The sequence below is a fragment of the Vicugna pacos genome, chromosome 6, assembly GCF_048564905.1.
Source record: "Vicugna pacos chromosome 6, VicPac4, whole genome shotgun sequence".
Classification (NCBI taxonomy): domain Eukaryota; kingdom Metazoa; phylum Chordata; class Mammalia; order Artiodactyla; family Camelidae; genus Vicugna; species Vicugna pacos.
Genome location: NC_132992.1, coordinates 92,074,655 through 92,081,574, shown reverse-complemented (window position 1 = coordinate 92,081,574; position 6,920 = coordinate 92,074,655). Strand labels below are relative to the sequence as shown.

The following is a 6,920-nucleotide window of genomic DNA, read 5'->3' as shown; positions in this document are numbered from 1 at the left end:
GCGACCTCCCTCCACCGCAGGAAGACAGGCCTTTCTCCAAACTCGGCTTCCCTTCCAAGGAGCTGTCCACAGAGGGCTGGACCCTGGTACCCATTCTCCACCCCACCCCAGGACACGCGACACACAGTCCTCCTTCCTTGAGCTGGCCACGTCCCTTCCCTGAAGGCCGCATCAGGAACGGGAAGTGCCTCCAGGGCAGGAATTGATACTAAAAAAGAGGTTTCCCGTGTATGTTTCATCATAAATAAAGAGAAGACAACACGGACAACCTCTCCTTCGAGTATCGAAGATTAGCACGGATCAAACACCAAAACGAAACCAGAAACCAAAACCAAAACCGCCGAATCTTCACCGATGTCGGTGTCCCCTCCAGGGAGTTTTCACAAGTCTACCTGGCCCTGGGTAGACCAGACACACATGTCATTTGCAAGTGGACAGTCTGAATCAATGTGGAGTGGTTTCTGGAGGTCAGCCAAGACACTTTTTTAAGACTTGATACTGAAAAGAGGTCACTGTGAAATGTTTTTCACCAACACAGAGAACGTTCAGTGTGTAACCTCTCTCCAGGGGCTGGGGCTTTCCTGATGTGGAACCACAGTCTCCTTCTGGAAGTCTATCAGGCCTCAGGAAGCATCCCAGCAATGCGGTGCGTCCCCAGGTCAGTGCATCAGGAGAGAGCTCACAGACCTGTGGCCTGCACTGGACTGCCGCCCAGGCCCCCGCGTGGAACTGGCCGTGGGTCCAAGCAGTCTTCCAGGCAGGAGGTGGTTCTGAAAACAGAGGTAGGTGTCAGGTTAGTTGTGCATAAAGTAAGTGCCCTCTACAACCTCCCGCCGAAGCGGGGCAGGGAAAGCTGGGAAGGGGGCCAGGCCTCCATCCTCCAGACGAACACTGCTAAATGCCTTCCGCTGCCTTCCATTTAATTCAGTAGAATTAAGGAATAAAAACAATTTTCATTTCCTGAAGCGAGTTTGCCAAACGTTTGTGCCAAATCTGGCTTGGCTTTTCTGTTTTGCTGCAAAGCTCCTTTGACCCTAATTTTGTCACTGCCAGAGGAATACTGGTATCTCCAGCCTTTTTCATTTCCGTGGGGAAGGAGGCCAACCCCGGCAGCACTGGAGAGACAGGTGTCAAGCGTCAAAGGAAAGAAAACTCCAGGTTTTCTCCTAAGTGGCCTCTAGAGCAGGGGACAACGAGAGTCACGGGGCCATGCGGCTTCCCTACACCCTTATGATCTATCTTTTGACCCCTGCTTACCCACCAGAGCACCCAGCAGTCTGCAGTGACACAGCAGTCACTGGCCCCGGGGACATCAGAGGTGATGGCACCTCCACGCCGTCCCATTTCCTCGCCTTTCTCTCTCTTTTCGCTCAGGGCTCTTTGGGTGGAAGGAATGATGTCTGGGCCTCAGTTAAAATGAAAGAACAGTTGTGTTGGTCATGGCTGCCACCCCGTCTGCTCTGGCTCTAATCAAATCAAGTGGGAATGAAGTGGGAAGACCTCGTCCTTCTCAAGAACCTGATGCCCCTCCCCCAAATGCCACAGGAACGCCCGGAACCCAGCGTCACAGCCAACTCCCGTCAGAACAAATGCACTGCCAACGACCTACCTCGGTGCCCTCACTTCAGGGCCAGCAAGGACCACTTCCTTTCCCAATGGTTGTCGTCGCCTCCAGGAAGTCCTCCTGAAAAGGATGGGCGAGCAGCATCAGTATCAGACACAACAGGCACAACAAGGGAAGCAAAAGTCTCGGCTCACTCACCCTGGACCAGCGATGACAACTTCCATCTCATCCAGGAAGTCTTCCAAGCTGGTATCTGACACTGAAGAGTGGTCAGCGTGAATCATTTGTCATAAAAGAATCAAATACACCGAAGGAAATCTCTCCTCGAGGAGTGCAGAGAAGATCCGCCTACAGAAACACACCATCGCCTCCTAAAGGATGAATTAGATAACAACGGTCAGTGGACCAGGGGTGTCCCTGGTAAAGCACATGGCCTGTACCAAGCTATCTGCTCATTTCTCCTGGACCCGGGGTGATGACAAAGTCCTCTCCCCTAAGTTGGCATAATAGCAAACATTCTCTCAGATTTAAAACAGTTCAGCCTAGAATTCCGGTTGGAAATAAACTGGTCCTACCCCAGACCAATTCTAGGGACTGCCCCGCAAAGCCCCATCTTGATCTCAGAACAAGCTTTTCTTCCCAAAGATGTCATTACGTCCAGAACAGCTTTTCAGAGTAAACCAAGGGCTGGGGGGCAGTGGTCCAGGCCACCTACGTTGTCTGCTCAGTGCACGTTCTCCATGCAATAGGCACTCACCAACATGGGTTACTCCAAGATAGATGCAACCACAGATAACCCACCTGCATGTTCTGCGCATGGAGCTGTCACGGGGACCACTGTCTTCCCCCAGGTGGGCATCACCTTGGAAGTACTCCTGAGAATGGATAAGATACTGATGATTAGTGGAAGAGACGATGAAAGTCAGAAACATGGGTCAGGCTTTGTGGCTAACCAGTTACTCATGTCCACAGCACCCCTTTCCTGAGGCTGAGGTCTGGACCAGAAGGCCTCCAAGCTGGAATCTGATACTGGAAAACAGGTTAACCAGGTGTGTTTCATCCTCAGTGAAGAAACAGAGACCTAGAAAACCTCTCTTCAGGTACCACCAATTACACCGATAGGAACACCACTGATTCCTCCTCAGACTTGACACCCAGTCCTGGAAGTCCTGTTTACACGGATTGGACACGGGCGGTTAGGAGAGCAGGTGACATCAGTCATCAGTGTTAGGCACAGGCTTTGTGGCCGCTCATTTCTGTCCACGGGACGGGAGCTGACAGTAACGTCTTTCCCTGAAGCCGAGGTCGGGACCAGAAGGCCTTCAAGATGGGATTTGATACTGGAAAAGAGGTTAACCAGGTGTGTTTCATCCTCATTAAAGAAACAGAAACCCAGAAAACCTCTCTTCAGGTACCACGGAGTAAGCCTGACAAGAACACCAGTGATCCTTCCCCAGACTTGACATTCAGTCCTGAAGTCCTGTTAATACGGAACTGGGCACCGTGCATTAGTCGCTTTGCTGGTGGAAGCCATGAGTTGAATGCATGCTGTCCGTTAACCATCCGTCCAAGTACTCCAGTGGGGCAGACCCCGGTGGCTTCCTGATCTTCCCGAATTTGGCACCATGGCCAGAGGGTAGTGATACTACAGCAACCCTGCTCAGAAGAGCTGTCACATTTTTGGATAACCCCCAGGGCAAACTTTTCTCGGCTGCCATAGAGGCAGCGATGCCCCCAAGCCAAGGCAGGCTCCCCCGAAGACCCTCCCAAGGACTCGCTGGGTACTGAGGTGTGTGGGACCTGGGGACCTGGTCATAAGGAAAGTGCAGATACGCTGGTCAGCTGATCACTTGAGTACGTTGGGGTGGTGCAGACAGCATGCCCCTTCCCCTGAATTCGGATGGCCTCGCAACCGCGAAGCCCTCCAAAGAAAGAGGTCCTACTGAAAACAGGTCCAAGTGCGCCGCACCCCGCTCAGGTGCGGCGAGCGCCTCGTGGACGCTCCCTCCTCCACGGCTGGCGGAGCCCCGCTGGCTCTGCTTTAGCGTTTCCTCTCCCAGAGTTGGCATTTCTTCCGGGAGGTCTCCAAGGGGGGATCAGATACTGAGGGTTAGTGGACCAGGTCACAAACGGCACAAATAAAGCGTGTGCTCTCTGGTCAACCATCTCATGTACCCAGGCACGTGCTGACGCCACTCCCCTCGTCCGCCAGCTAGCCCTGCCCTTGAAGCCGCCGAGCCAGGGCGCTCTGCTGAGAAGGGCTGCCACCCGCGGGCGATCGTCACACACAGAGGCAAACGCATCGCGAACAAACCCCGCTGAGTGGCACTGAGTGTAGACCTAGCGCCACCCCCCCACAGTTGAGGTTAGCTCCAGGAAAGCTGGCAAGGCGGGATTAGATACTGCAAAGAGGTCGACCGTGTAATGTGCGCCATAAATGAAGCGAACGCGCCACGGACCACCTCTCTCCAAGTACCCGGCAGCAGCGCTGACACCAGGGCAGCGGCTCTTCCTCAAAGCGGCGTCACCTCCCGGGCGTCTTCCAAGGTGAGATGTGATATCGAGAAGAAGTAGACCATGTGTCCTACGTCGCAAATAAAGCGTGCACACCATGGTCGACCGCATCCACGGATACCAGGAAGTGACACTGACCCCGCCTTTCTTCCCTTAACTTGGGGTCACCTCGAGGGAGCCCTTGCAAGATGCCTCGTGAAGTATCAGCCAACGGCAAATGTGGCAATAACTAAAAACCCACGCCCAGAGCCGCTGCCGCCGCCAGGATGCCCGGGAAGTCTGGGACTGAGTGGGGACCATCGGTTGGAGGAACGAGTGGTCAGAAAGAAAGCACGTGATCTGTGCTGGATGGCGCGGACCACGCGGGCCCTGCTCTCAAGTTGGCATGGCCTCCAGGATGTCCCCTCAGGCTGACTGATGCTGAGAATTAGTGGACCATGTGACATACGTCATAAACAACACGTACGTTTTATGGTCGACCATCTCTCCACACACTGTGGGATGGTGCTGAGGCCAGACCAATGTGTCTCCCACGAAGTTGGCTCTGCCTCTGGGAAGCCCTCTGCGACTGAATTTGATATTGAGAAGACGTGGACCATATTACATACGACACAGAGCCAGCGCATGTTCTATGGTCAACCATCTTTTCAGGTACCGTGGAAAGGGCTGATGTCAGAACCGGAGTCTCTTTCCGCTCGTTAGCATCGCCTTCAGGAAGCCCTCGAAGCTGGATGCATTACTGAGAAGAGGCCACCAAGCACCGTCTGCTACAGGCGCAGTGGACGCAGCACAGAGAAACCCCTCAAGGACCCGGAGTGGAGATGATGCCGGAACGAGCGCTATGCCTGACACTCAGTATTGCCTACAAGAAGCCCCCCAAGGTGCTTCTGCTGGTATGAAAAGGTGGCCCAAGGGACATGCGTTGTCAGTAAGACGTGCGCGGCGTGGTCAGCCTCTACTGAACATCTCTGAGCGGTCCCGGGGCCAGAGTGGGTACTGGGTCTCCAGGGGCTGACGCAACCTCCCCGGAGACCTCGAAGGCTGGATTCTACACTGGAAAGAAGTAGACCACATTACAGACGCTGTTAATAAAACACATGCAGCGCGGCTGAGCCCTTTCCAGGTACCGTGAGGTCGTCGCGGACGCCAGGACCAGTGCTCCGACTCGGCTCTCAGGCTGGCAGCCCGCAGCAGGCTCTCCGAGGCTGGGCTGGAGCTGGGGAGGACGTGGGCCGGGAGCGGGCAGCACCATGCGTGCGCCCGGTGGGGCCAGTCAGATCTTCGTGGAGGAGCAACGCTGAGTCCAGAGCCAGGGCGTCTTCCCCGAGAAGACTAAACTTGATATGGAAAAAAGATAGACTGCACACGCACCAGCAACGAAAAAGGCGAGTCAGTGTGTCTTCAAGCACCCGGAGCGGCACCGGCCCGGGCGCGCCCGACCTGCCTCCGCGCGGGCGCGCGGCCCCGAGGCCACCCGAGGACGGCCTAGAGGATGGCGAGCGCGAGAACGTGTGACGTCGCTCCTTCGTGAACGCTGGCGGCGCTGACCGCCATTCTTCATGTATCCCGGGGGGAGGGGCCGCGGGGAAGCAGGACACCTTCCCAGAGGTGGTCTCTGTCCTAGGGCTGCCCTCGGAGGCTGCACCGGACACTGAGGAGAAGACCGTGCTGCAAGCACTAACAGATTAAGTACACATGTAACAGTCTACCACTCTGCCAAGTCCCACGGAGCGGGGAGGATGCTGAGGCCGGCGTCGCTTCCGTGACTTCAGGCTCTCTCCGGGACGGTTTGGATGGCTGGGCTGGATACCAAGAAGCGGTTTACCGTCCCACATACATACTCAAAATGTATGTGGGACGGTAAACCATTTCTTCAAGCACCGCACGGTGATGGCAGGGGTGGCCGGAGGAGGCTCGCGTCCGCCGAGCTGGCGCAGGGGCCTCTTCGAGGGTGTATTTGATGCTGAGAAGCAGCAGGTCATGGCGGACACTAGACAAGAGCAGTGCAGTCGGCCTTGTCATGGAATGCCACAGAGCAGCACTGGTCCCAGAAAGAGAGTCAAGGCCTCCTCCCCAGAGGTGGCGAGACTTCCCGAGGCAGGACTTGGCATAGGAGTGAGAGTGTGTCATTTCTCGTCATGCAGAAAAGAACATGCCACACAGAAAACCGTCTCTTCAAGGGTCACGGAGAGGCCTGGCGCTGGGTCCAAGGGCACCTCCCCGAAGACGGCGTCGTTTCCAGGAGCCTCGAGGATGGATTTGATACTGAGGGTTAGTGGACCGTGTTACATACGTCACAGATAAAGCGTACGCTATACGGTCTACTATCTCTCCAAGTACCACACAGGGACACCGAGGACAGAGGCTGAGGACGCGTCCAGAAAGCCTTCCCGAGCTGGGGGAAATCAGAGGGCAGGTCGGGCACAATACATGCATCATGCGACAAAGCACACACAGGCTAGGAGTCTTGTCTCCACTGTCAGGAGCTGCCGCGGCCGCTGGAACTAGTGGCTTATCCTCAAAGCCAGTAACTCCTCCAGGAAGCCCTCCAAGGCTGCGAGTCCCACTGAGCAGAAGTGGACGAGGTTCTGGATCTCATCGCTCCAGAAATACTGATTAAGTGCCTACTGGGTGCCGGGCACCACACTGGCTCTGAGGGAACAGGTAGCTGGGCACAGCAGGAGAGGGGCATGGCATGTGGTTGACAGAGCCAGGTGAGGGGGGAGTAGTGAGCAAAACGAGAAATACAAGATGGCCTGTGTGCAGCCAAAACAGAACACCCGTCTAGCGGACCAACAAGCCAAGCAAACAGTCTCAGGGCACGTGAAGCCCAGGTCGTGAG

At 55.6% G+C, this 6,920-nt stretch overlaps 1 long non-coding RNA gene across 1 annotated transcript; it reads right to left on the bottom strand.

Moving 5' to 3' along the window:
• Positions 1-672: 672 nt before the first annotated feature.
• On the bottom strand, positions 673-1,845 carry LOC140697204 (uncharacterized). Its single transcript, XR_012074057.1, has 3 exons — positions 1,763-1,845; positions 1,610-1,684; positions 673-770 (listed from the first exon to the last, which is right to left on the bottom strand). It is a non-coding gene; the product is annotated as an uncharacterized lncRNA (long non-coding RNA).
• Positions 1,846-6,920: the final 5,075 nt, after the last annotated feature.